At 43.5% G+C, this 13,111-nt stretch overlaps 1 pseudogene; it reads left to right on the forward strand.

Moving 5' to 3' along the window:
- Positions 1 to 270: 270 nt before the first annotated feature.
- On the forward strand, positions 271 to 906 carry LOC149207871 (cell division control protein 2 homolog D pseudogene; annotated as a pseudogene).
- The last annotated feature ends 12,205 nt before the right edge of the window (positions 907 to 13,111 follow it).

The following is a 13,111-nucleotide window of genomic DNA, read 5'->3' on the forward strand; positions in this document are numbered from 1 at the left end:
AGGAGCACTACATTGAAGAACATGATCTTGTAACCATTCTTTGGACTGTTGTTGAAGATGTTTTCCACTTGATCACTAAGCAGAAATTGGAGCAGTAGAGAAGGCCATCCAATGCTAGAGAAATAGGGCTAATAACTATGTTGTTGGTATTACAGAAGTTGAATGTCTCGACTCAGGGATATAATGTGAGAACAGGTAAATCAAGGACAGTAATAGAGGCTTTGTTTGAAGGGAAAATCAGCTTATAGTTTTCAATTTTGTAGCAGTAACATGAATCTTGATACGATTCCGAAGTATATGAGGTGTCAGTTGTTAGAGGAAGATCTGGAAGGAAGGATTTATAAGGGCATAATGCCAGAAACAGGGGAGGAGGTGACTCTCAAGGTCGCTTACACACATTTTATGGAAGGAATTCCCCCCACTTCCATCAGAGAGATATCAATTTTACGGATGTTGTCCGATAGCGCCTGCAACATCGTCAAGTTGCGAGATGTGGAACGCCGAAAGAGTCGACACGGCCAATTTCGCCTTCATATAGTATTTGATGATATGAAGTCGAATCTTTTTTTATTTATCAACAGATATCAGACGCGGTCGCTCACAATACCGCCCCTGGTTATCAAGAAAATTATGTACGAGCTTGTGAAAGGCATTGCTTCTATGCACGGCCATGGCATCATGCACAGAAGCCTGAATCCTAAAGCTATATGGATAGAAATGGAGGACAGGGAATTTGTGTCACTGAAAATCGCAAGGTTTTGTCTGGGAAGAGCTACCGATTTATCTGGCAAGGCTTATACGAAGAGGGTAGGGGTGCGCTGGTACATATCTCCCGAACTGCTCTTGGGTCAAGATACCTACTGTCTTTCTGTTGACATGTGGAATGTCGGCTGCATTTTTGCTTAATTGTATAGAAGGGAGCCTCTCTTTGTGGGATGGAATGATTTCGAGATTCTTCAGGCGATCTTCAGCTTGCTCGGAACTCCAAATGAAGAAGTTTGGCCGGGAGTTTCACAACTCAGTTATTGGCATCCTTTTCCTCAATGGGAGCCCTGTGATCTCAGAACCGAAGTCCCGGATTTAGATGATGATGCTTTCGATTTGTTATCGAAACTGCTGGTATGTGACCCTTCGAAGAGAATCTCTGCCAAGCGTGCTCTGTTGCATCCTTATTTCTCTGAGTTGAGTAGAGCATAGCTACACAGTACTTTGAGAACGTGTCCCTCTCCAACATTTAAATTTTTCATAGGACAGTTTGTGAACGGGTAGATGCAAAAATATAGTTTGAGTGGGTTTCCACTGCTCGAAGGTAATGAATACTAAGTATACAATGTGGATGTCGCAGTACTGGCTTGAAACTACATGAACATGTGAAAGAAAATATGGTTTGATGCTTTGAAGGAATCCTGATTTGAAGAAAGATAGCGAGAATGACAATTTCAGTGGCATCTTCTCCTGATTCAGACTATAAAGACTCCTTAATTCTGACTATGAAGACAACAAAATTCGGATTGCAGAAGCATAAAAACTTGGACTTGAACATTTGGTGTATGGCTATTTGGAGCCTATTTGGAAGCATTGAAATGGAGCATCTTTAAGCATTGTTGAAAGCATTATGAAGAAGTTCTGAGACATGAAGAGGGGATAATGTGCTAGTTGATGATGAGGCAGCAATCCTTCTATCTTGAGTAAAAAGAAGAGCACCACGACAGGGGGAGTAACATACCCATAAAAAATATACTATTCATAAAGTACAGAAACAGTTCGACAGGGGGAGTCCTTGTGCACTCCTTTGCCATTGATGTCAAAGGGGGAGAGAATAAGAATATTGTCATCAACGAAAAAGGGGGAGATTGTTAATCTAGGTTGTCATTGATGTCAATATAGCAGTGTTTGTGATGGAAAATTCATTGATACATGATTGGGGGAGTCCTTGTGCACTCCTTTGCCATTGATGTCAAAGGGGGAGAGAATAAGAATATTGTCATCAACGACAAAGGGGGAGATTGTTAATCTAGGTTGTCATTGATGTCAATATAGCAGTGTTTGTGATGGAAAATTCTTTGATACATGATTGCCCATTGATGCCCATTGATCATAACGTTCAAAGTTTGATATATGATGATATGATGAGATGGAGGACCCAAGTGGATTGAACAGTATGAGGTCAATTGAACAGTAAATGACGCCTCAATTGAACAGCAATTGACACAGGAGATCAATTGATCAGCAAATGACGCAGTAGATCCAGTAAAGCAACAGGAGCAAGAAGCCAAAGAGTAAGATGAAGAGTTTATCGAAAGCCATCAAAGAAACAAGTCACAAGAGCAACAGTTATCGGAAGAGCGGGGGTAGGAAAGTACAGACTTCCTTGATCGTGGTTGAAGTCCCGCACTCAATCCTAGCCGTCGATCTCATAGTCAACCCTTAGATCACGGTCAACTGCAGGGGTTAAGGCCGGTTTTAATCCATGTGCCAGTCGAAGTCCCGCAAATCCTCCAATTGCGATAACATTGTGGACCCGCTGCACCATTATAATACGTCCTAAAGAAATATCGCATCCGTCGCATATCGCAAGTCTTGAAGAAATGTAACGATGGTAAACTGCGATTGCGATAAGACTTGTGGACCCGACAGACTGCCGATTGCGATGGAGCTATGGACCCGACGGATCTATTGACGACTATTTAATATTATATCGCGTCCATTTCATCGGCAGTATGAATATCGGCCATGTTACATTGGTGATGTTAAGAGTTGCGATTGCGATTGATGACGTGGATGTGGGACCTCATTGGGTACGGTCTCTCCTATGAAATCCTCCGTAAATAATGAGTCTATTGTATGAATATTAAAAAGGGCCTCTCTGATATAATTTTAATATGCAACATCTATTGTAATTTGGCCTCTCTTCCAAATGAACATGTCTTTTGAGTATTGGTGAACTCGAAGAGACAGAGGAAGCCGAAGGTCGAGCGAGCGAAAAAGGAAGCCAAAGGTCGAGCGAACGAAAGATCGAGAAGTCGAAAGGTCGAGAAGCCAAAGGTCTAGCAGATGATAAAGGTACAAAAAAAGCTGAGCTCGAGTGAGAAAAAGTAGTTAGTTGTAGGTCCAGCAGGACAGAAGGAAGCCGAAGGTCTAGCAGGACAGAAGGAAGCCAAAGGTCACAGCAGGAAGAAGGAAGCCGAAAGGGCCAGCGGAAGACGAAGATCTATTTGACCTCGAACCAGCCAAGTAAGATTTTATCAGTCATCAGTTGAAGGGAGCAGTAGACAACACCAGCGTTGAAGTATTTGTGAGTTTGTCCCTTGGAAGTAAGATACCGCAACAGTCACTCCTGAAGCATTTACCGTGACAGTGAGAACAGAGGCTTGAAACAGAGAATTGTTTTTGTGCAGAACTTAGTGCAATTCATTGTAGACACATTGAAGTTGTGTGAAGACTATTGTAGATCATGATGGCTATTTGAAATCATCATGAGGTAACTTTGCAGACTTTGTGTGGGCAATATGAAAAGTTGTGAAGACTCCTTCATATGAAGATAGGTTGTCATTGACGATGTAGCATGGAGACTACAGTGAAGCTGTAGATTGACAAAATTCAGTGAAGAAGATTTTGGGAGCAGAGAATTACTATCAAACATATCTAGACAAAATATAGCAATGGGTTGGAGCCTAGAGGGTTGGTGCCCTGAAGGTTGGAGCCTCAAACAAACAAGGTCGGTGCCTTAACAAGATAGGGTTGGAGCCCTTGGGGTTAGTGCCTTAGAATTGGAAGGATTGGTGTCCTTGGAGTTGGTGCTCCTAAACACAAGGTTGGTGCCTTGAGAAGATAGGGTTGGTGCCCTAGAGGTTGGAGCCTCACAAAAGACCAAGTTGGTGCTTGGCAACAAATTGGAGTCTTATATATATTGTATCTGATTTTTTGTAAAGATTATATTAATAAAAGCATTTATTCCTATTGTTCATTTTGTGTTCTAAATATAAATAAGTTAACTGGTAAAAAGAACAATTGAAAAGGAATACTGATTCACCCCCCCAGTATTTCCAACAAGAGTTGCCCACAATTCTTCCGAATCTGGAAGATTCGCTCTGCCTAGAATGCTCTAGACAAATGTCTACCACTCCTCGAAGACTGCGTTTAGGGCAATCCTCACCATCAACTCCTGATCCGGCGTGGCCCCTATGGAAGTCAGTTGGTCTCAGATCTCCTGCAACCTGTTGAGGAAGTGATCTACCTGCTCCCCCTTTTGCATCTGGTACGACCGCAACTAATTCTCCAGTAGCATCTTCCTCTGCACGTAATTGCCTTGATACAATGTCTTCAAGGTATCCCACATTTCCTTTGTCGTCTCCTTCTCGGTAATATGTTGGACCACATGATCCTTGACCACATCAAAAATTATGCATTTTGCCTTGGCCATTGCATCCTCGTACCTTTCATTGTAAGCTAGGTTGATTGGGATATCCATGGTTCTCAAGGCGAAGGCCTTGATGCGATGTCTATCTAGAACGGATAGGATCTTGACCTTCCAAATGACAAAGTTGGACACACCGTCTAACCTGTCCTTATCCCTCAATCCATTCATGGCCATCTCTCTTCTCTTCTTTTCGACTCCTCTGGGTCTCTCCTTCCCTCATGGATGTTCTCTCTTCGACTCTCACTGAGTCGCTACTTCCCTTCTAGAAGTTCTCTGCTAGACTCCCTCTGAGTCTCGATTTCCCTCATGGAAATCCGCATGCCAACCGTCAAGTCGCACCTCTCCGATCTCTTATGCACTTGCAACACTGATCTGGATTTCTTGGCTAGAAATCCGCCTAGGTAGCATTTCCCGCTACCTTGGTTTTGCCCCGTTAGGTACTATTTTGTCTCGACAACAACAACGCCCCACCAGCTTCACTCCCCGCAATCTACCCACGGCGTCCTATGCCCCAACAACCGAAGGACTGAGCCTCTATGCTTTGTGTAATCCTGGGAAGGCTGATTTGCTCCCTTGGCCAACTGTGTCAACCCTCCTGGTCTCTGCGTGGCTCTTCGTGAGCCTCTTCTGCCTCTGCACTGGCCTCTCTTTGGCTCGAACTGATGACGCAATCCCTCTGCGTCAACCCTTCTTTGCTGCTTTCTGCCTAGGAACAGCATTTGTCACTCCAGACAACTGTTTTTGCAGCAAATTCTTTGATTCAGCTAGCGCCTTCAACTCTCCTGTGATCTGCAATGCTCTAATACCATGTTGAAATTTCTAAGTATTACCCGTTAGAAATTTTATTTGTATTCTCTGGTTTATTTCGCCTACTTGTTTAATTACTAACAAGTTATTTAACCATATAAGTACTAAAATAAACACAATAGAGTCTCAACCATCTACATATCAACATCTGAAAGACATAGACAAACACACAAGTGACACCATTATTTTTGGACAATCATCCCCATAAAAACCCAACTTGGGGAACCCGGTGCAACAGTTCTGAGTCTTTTATTATTATGCAGCTTTTCTAAGTACAACTGGATGCCAAACTAGCTCACCTGACAGAGATCAAAAAAATCTTGCAGTAATACCTCTCTTCGGAAGCAGATATTCTGAAAGTCTACTCCACGAAACCCTCTCCAACACAATCTGAAGCATTGCGTCAGCCCTCCTGGCCTTTGCATCAGCCCTTTGAGGCTCTGTGCAGCCTCTCTGGCCCTTTGCGTCACTTGTGCAGCCTCTGCGTGGGTGACGCAGTCCCTGCTAGCCTCTAAGTGGCTCCCTCTAGCTCTACATCTACCTCTCTGCTTCTACGCTAGTCTTCCAGCACTATCTCTGCCTCTCTGCCTCGTACTCACTGCCCCCTGCTGCAACTCTGATCACTGATTCGATTTCTCTTAGCAAACCCCGCCCTAGAAAATCGAATGATTGATCACTCTGGAATGTTCTCTAACTGACCTTCAAGCTTCCTCTCATACTTTTTCTGATGAGTCTTCGACGGCCGAGATTACATCGCTAATCAACGGCTAAAATTAGATTTGGCTTGATCCATGTCCTTTAAAACCTTCTAACCCAGTTTTATATTAATACTCATTAATATTTTATTTTTCCTAAGTTTAGACTTAGGAACTCCATTAAAAATATTAATTATTTTAATATCTCCTTAACCAGGTAGAATCTACCCAAACCATTTCTATGTCTTGGAGATCTCATGTGCTTTAGCCTCTCCACAAATTTTCATGGCTAGAGCACATCCGATACTACCCCAAATCAACATCAAACCCTTTTGGTTGCTCCATGTAGACTTCTTCCTTTAGGTCCCCATTCAGAAATGTTGATTTCACGTCCATTTGATAAACTTTGAATCCTTTTGAACAAGCAAGTGCCAAAAACATCCTTATAGCCTCCATACGAGCTACCAGTGAAAAGGTTTCTTCAAAGTTTGATCTGAACTTAAACAGGAACGCGACAACTTACAGACATAACCATAAACAAAGAGATGCAGCAGAAAAACACTTCATTTCATTAATAGAAAAATATCGAACTATGCTTACAAACATAATGGAAATAAGATAGCTCGGGCGATGGTAGCTTATCTCTAAGAAGAGATGTGGTGGCTACATGCCGCTGAATTGAATTACAATGAGGCTCAAGGGCCTTTTTATTATTGAACAATAAGAGAAAACCCTAAACAACCAAAACCCTAACCTGAGGAGATGTAACACCAAAATTTTATGGGACCCATTGGGGTTAGTTGGCCAGCCAAATTCCTGGGGTCGTAACTTGGTCATATTATCTCTATTTGCCGCATATGATATCTCGTTGGAAAGATCTCTCCGAGGACTATAGTTGCCGATGCAATTTCCATAGTAATCATTGAAGCAATTTTGCCAAAAAAACATCGTTTAGGGCCTCAAAACAGCTCCGAAAGTTCAGAACCCGAAAAACTACCAAAAATAGTAAATTGTGCTATAATTAAAGAAACTGAAAAATTGAAAGAAACAATGGTGAGGGTCCAAGTGGAATAGGCAGGTGGCCACCAATATCCACCTGGATCAGTGCCCCCCCCCCCCCCCAGGAAACAATGGTCCCCATTGCGTTGAGTTCCTCCATGAGATGAGGAAACTTCTGTTGAACTTGGTCCCTGGTGAGCCATTTGCCTTGGTGAAGGAGTTGGCCTGCTTTGACAACTCGATATAGTTGTGTCCTCTGTTGACGAGTGTTCTTGATCTATGTGTCCATGATCTGATCAGTTGTGGCATGTTCCATGCAGTCCAGGTTGAGCCCCGTTGGTGTGAGCCATTCTGCAATGTTAAATGTATCCAACAATGGTGGAAAGTATGGCCGAAGGCAATCTACATTGAAAATTGGGTGCAGACCAAAGAACAGTGGGATGCGGAGCTCGAAGGCATTGTCATCGACGGCCTTGGTGATGGTGTATGGCCCATATCAGAGCGGGTGAAGCTTGCGATGCTGTCCAGCAAGGCGCTCCTTCTGCAAATGTAGCCAAACTTTGTCGCCCACCTAGAACTTGTGCGGCACTCGATGTTGATCATGATGTTTCGTGTACTTAGCATTAGCTCTGTCCAATATATCATGGACCTGTTAGCGAATGTGTTGAATGTGCTCAATGAAGTTGTTAGCCCTTTCAACTTCGGACTGCACGTGAGCCGAATCTACCTAAGTGGCTGCAAATGGTATGGCCACATCAATGGGGCATAATGGCTAAAATCCTAACCCTACCTAAAAGGGGTTATGGCCTGTTGAGCTGTGAAGAGCTCTATTGTCGCTGTGTTGGACATAGGGAAGACTTTCATCTCATGTGCGTGGATGCTTCGAGTTGTAAATGCGCAGAATGTGTACGATCATCTTGTTGACAACCTCTATTTGGCCATCAATTTGGGGATGGAAAGTCGTGGACTTAGTAAGTTTTGTATCCAACATCAACCAGAGACTTGACCAAAATGCACTCAGGAATCTGTTGTCTCAATCTGAGATAATGGACTATGGGATCCCAAAGTGTACCCACACTCGCTCAAAGAAGAGCTTAGAAGTGGCCTCTGTTGTGATACTCTTCTTGCAGGCTGTCATGATGGCCATCTTAGAGAATCTGTCGACGACCACGAAAACGCAATCGTTGTCGTGCTTAGTGGAAGGAAGACCCTACATATAATCCATGGAGACAGATTCTCAAGGCCAACTAGGAGTAGGCAGAGGAGTATACAGGCCTTGCTTCTTGATGGTTGGTTTGGCAATGGAGCAGACAGTGCAGGATTTAATGTACTTCCCAACATCCTGACGAAGTTTCGGCCAAGAAAAATACTTCTGCAATACCGCCATTATTTTCTCTACTCCGAAATGTCCAGCGACCTGACTGTAGTGCCCCTCCCAAATCATCTTGGCACGCTCACTTGAAGGAACACAAATGTGTCCCAAGTGGCATAACAGTGCATCCTGAAAGTGAAAATTAGGAACTTGCTTCCCTTCCAGAAGTGTCTGGTATATGCTGCCAAATTCTGGATCACTCTTGTAAAGATGCGGCCACCCCGATGTCTCGTGCCCACAGGAGTCGAGCACAGTGATTAGCGCCATGACCGATGGTCGACTGAGGCAATCAGCGACATTATTGGTGTTGCCCTTCTTATACTTAATGTTCAAATGGAACTGTTGCAGATAGGTGGACCATTTCTGATGGCGATCATTCTGCAACTTCCCTTGTGTCTGTATGAACTGTAGAGGCCGGTGGTTTGTGTGGATGATTGTTTCCTTCCCCAGAATGTAATGCTTCCATTGACGACAGGCCTGCACAATGGAATACATTTCTTTGTCGTAAGTGGGGTACTTTCGAACTGTGTCTGAAAGTGTCTCACTGTGGTAAGCCACTGGATGCCCATGCTGAGTAAGAACTGCACCAATAGCATAGTCAAAGGCATCTGTCTCAATCTCAAATGGTTGTTGCAGGTCTGGTAATGTGAGCACTGGTGTAGAACAGAGGTGATTCTTCAACTCGGAGAATGCTCGTTGTTGGGTTTCCAACCAAAAGAACTTTGCTTTCGCTCTGCCCTTGGTGACTTGACTTAAAGGCCAAGTGATATGAGAGAACCCCAACACGAACCTACAATAGAAATTGGCAAGACCCAAAAAGTTGCGGAGCTCTGTTAGAGTGGTTAGGGCTGGCCAATCCCGATTCCCGAATGACTTGTATCTTGGATGGGTCCACATATACACCTTGTTCATCAATGATGTACCCCAGATATTGAACTTGGGTCAGGCCAAAGGTGCATTTCTCCAAGTTAGCACACAGCTTGTGTTGTCGAAGGGTTTGAAGGACCTGTCGAATATGGTGGAGGTCCTCTTCCCAACTCTAGTTGAAGATCAATATGTCATCTAAATACACCACAATGAATTGATTGGTGAAGAGTCGTAAGATGTCATCCATCAGCCTCATGAAGGTTGCAAGGGCATTCGTCAATCTGAACGGCATGACCAACCATTCGAAAAGGCCCTCCTTGGATTTGAAGGCAGTCTTCCACACATCGGAGGGTTCAATAGGCACCTAGTGATAACTTGAATTCAAGTCAATCTTGATGAAATATTTTGGCCCCTTGAGCTGGTCCAAAAGGTCATCAATTCGCGGGATTGGGTACCTATTCCGGACAGTGATCTTGTTCAGCACCCGATATTCAATACAAAGCCTCCAGGTCCCATCCTTCTTCTGTACCAATACAATCAGGCTCCCACAGGGTGATGAGCTTGGCCTGATGTGCCCTTTCTGCAGTAGTTCCTGAATCTGCCTCTTGATCTCATCGTTCTCTAGAACAGAGTGTTGATAGATCGACCCATTGGGCAGCGGCACGCCTGAGGTCAGATCGATGGAGTGTTTGACCTAATAGTGCAGAGGTACCCCTGTGGGTGAGGCAAAAATATCCCTATACTCCTCCACGACCTTGTCCATCTGTTGCTACTGTGTAGAGGAGCCATGCCTGGAAGTCGTGGCCACAACCTTCTTCTTGCCTTGGGGGCGAATCATAAGAAAAACAAATTTCCTGGTCTAGGAAATGATCTTACTACATTGCTTTGCAGTGATCAAAGAGATGGTGGTAGGCGAGGCTACCTCCGGTATCCTGTACAACTTATTAGCTAAAGTAATAATCACAAAACGAGGTCTAGACTCATATACAGCATGTCCCTTCCACAAGTATGGTTGTCCTAACAATACATCAGAAACTTCAAGAGAAGCAACGTCACAGAGTACCTCATTTGTGAAGGGCTTGATGCTGTAGGGAAGGCGGCACTGCTGGCCGATGCAAAGATCTCGTCCTTAGTGAAGCCACCCGATGGTGTACGGCTATGGATGTGTTGTAGTCTTTACGCCCTGCCGCTTCACAACCTTTGCTGAAATGAGATTCTTTTGGCTCCCGCTATCGACAATGAAATGCAGCGGAGAACCCTTCACCCATATCTGTGAGTGGAAGAGGCGTTCCCCCTCATCTAGATCTTCAGGCTCAATTTTCTGGATCTTTGTGGTGGCCACGATGGCACTGGGTTGCGCATCAATTATCTACTTCCCTTTGTCGGTTCCCTTATCGAGTTCTGATTCAGAGTCAGAACCTGCATATGATTCGGAAGCCTTCAGCGCGCCACCAGTGGCTGCTTGGCCCGACACTCACTTGTATTGTGAGTGGAGCTCTTATGGAACTCACACCATTTTCTCGTATCCGTCTTCGTCTTCGTGGTGTTGTTCTTTGCTTGCGGCTTCGGCGGGTTGTCCTGGGTAGCCCCACCTTGGCTTGGTCCTTTGTTCTGTGGTTTGGGGGTGCCTTTTCCTTGCTTTGGATTTGCAGATCCAAAGTCCCGCTTCTTTTGTTTAAACTTCTGCTCAATCTTTACAACGTACCGATACGCCGTGTCGAGCAAGGAGATGTCCAGGAACTCCATCTTGTCCTAGATGTACTTGTGTAGACAATCGTGGTACTTGAGCACCAAATGTTGCTCAGTATCCTTGATACCCAGCTTCGTGTGAAGGGTATGGAAAATATTTGTGAACTCTGGCACATCTTGGTCCCTTCCCTGCCATAGCGTGGTCCACTTTATGTATTTATCTTCATAGCTCCCGACAGGGTAATATTGTTCCTTGATGGCATCTCGGAAAGAATTCCAAGTGGGTGCAGCTGAAAACAACGAGGGTTCACTCTTATCCTTTTGTTCACAGTAGGTTTCCCACCAATCCTTGACGTGTGGGGCGGCTTTGAGAAGTGCAAAAGTAATCTTTTCCCGATTGGAAAAGTCATGAACTGAAAAATATCCTTCCAACAAATTTAACCATTTATCTACGACGTTTGCATCTATCAGGCCTTCAAATATGGGAATATCAAAGTTAACTTGTACCTTAAAAGGAGTGGCGCCTCCAGAGTGGTTGTTGGATGAAGATGCATCGCCTGTGGGTAGTCGTCAAAGGATTTGGGCAAAGTTATCCATCATCGCGTCCCTTTGTCGCTCGAGGGCTTCCTCGAGCAACATTTTTGAAGGATCTCTTGCCCCCTCGTCTTTATTTTATTCCGCCATGGGAGGTTGTCGGGTTTTGCGAGGTTGATCCTACAATGGTTCAACCAAATTGAGCCCTAATTCCTTATACGCTACCTCGTTGGGGACATGCAAAGAAAAACAGAGAAAGAGTAGGCCACTCTGATAACACTGGCCCGAACTTAAACAGGAACGCAACAACTTACAGATATAATCATAAACACAGAGATGCAACAAAAAAACACTTCATTTCATTAATAGAAAAATATTGAACTATGCTTACAAACAGAATGGAAATAAGATAGCTCAGGCGATGGTAGCTTATCTCTAAGAAGAGATGTGGCGGCTACATGCCTCTAAACTGAATTACAATGAGGCTCAAGGGCCTTTTTATTATTGAACAATAAGAGAAAACCCTAAACAACCAAAACCCTAACTCGAGGAGATGTAACACCAAGAGTTTATGGGCCCTGTTGGGGTTAATTGGGCAACCAACTTCTCGAGGTCATAACTTGGTCATATTATCTTCGTTTGACGCGTATGATACCTCGTTGGAAAGATCTCTCCAAGGACTATAGCTATCGACGTGATAGTCGTAGCAATCGCCAAAGCAATTTTGCCAAAAAAACATCGTTTAGGGCCTCAAAACGGCTCTGGAAGTTCAAGACCCGAAAAACTGCCAAAAATAGTATATTGTGCTACAATTAAGGACACTGAAAAACTGAAAGAAACAATGGTGAGGGTTCAAGTGGAATAGGCAGGTGGCCACCAATATCCACCTGGATCAAAGTCGATTCCTTCAATTTGTGAATAACCTTTACAAACAAGCCTTGCCTTATTTCTAATGATTTGTCCATCTTCATTCATTTTGTTTTTGAACACCCACTTGGTTCCAATTATATTTTTATATTTTGGATGAGGTACAAGTTCCCATGTTTCATTCTTTTCGATTTGGAACATTTCTTCTTCCATTGCTTCCACCTAGTGAGGGTCCTTACTAGCTTGAGCAAAGTTTTCTAGTTCTACAATGGACAGTAAGGCAACATCATCTTTTCTTCGTGTACTTGTCATCCTTCTTCAATTTTGTATTCCATCCTCTAGATTGCCAATAATTTGTTCTTCTGGATGATCTTTTTGGAGGAATTTTACCTTTGATGGAGTTTGAGATGGTTACCTTTGCTTTTCTTGGTCCTTTTCTTCCTTCGTTGACTTTTCCTCAAATTCTTCGAGAATAGAATCTTCTTCATGGTCTTGAATTTCCTTTTCTGGAAGAGATTCATCAATTTTTCCATCGATGCTTTCTACTAACTTTCGTAGTCAATTATTGTAACACTTGTATGCTTTGCTCCTTATAGAATATCCAAGAAAAATTCCTTCATCAACACGAGAATCGAATTTGCCTGGTGAGTCATCATTGATCTTCAAAAAGCATTTGCTTCCAAAAATTCTAAAATATTTTACTAAAGCAGGTCCTCCTTTCCATAGTTCATATGGAGTCTTATCATTATTTGGTCTTAGTTGAGCTCTATTTAACGTATATATTGTTGTCCCAACTGCTTCTCTCCAAAACTTGGCCTACAAATCAGCTACTAGTAACATTGTTCTTGCCATTTCTTGTAT

Source organism: Pinus tabuliformis, chromosome 1_2, assembly GCF_031772625.1.
Source record: "Pinus tabuliformis cultivar Carrire ecotype Pingquan chromosome 1_2, CPIR1, whole genome shotgun sequence".
Taxonomy (NCBI): Eukaryota; Viridiplantae; Streptophyta; class Pinopsida; order Pinales; family Pinaceae; genus Pinus; species Pinus tabuliformis.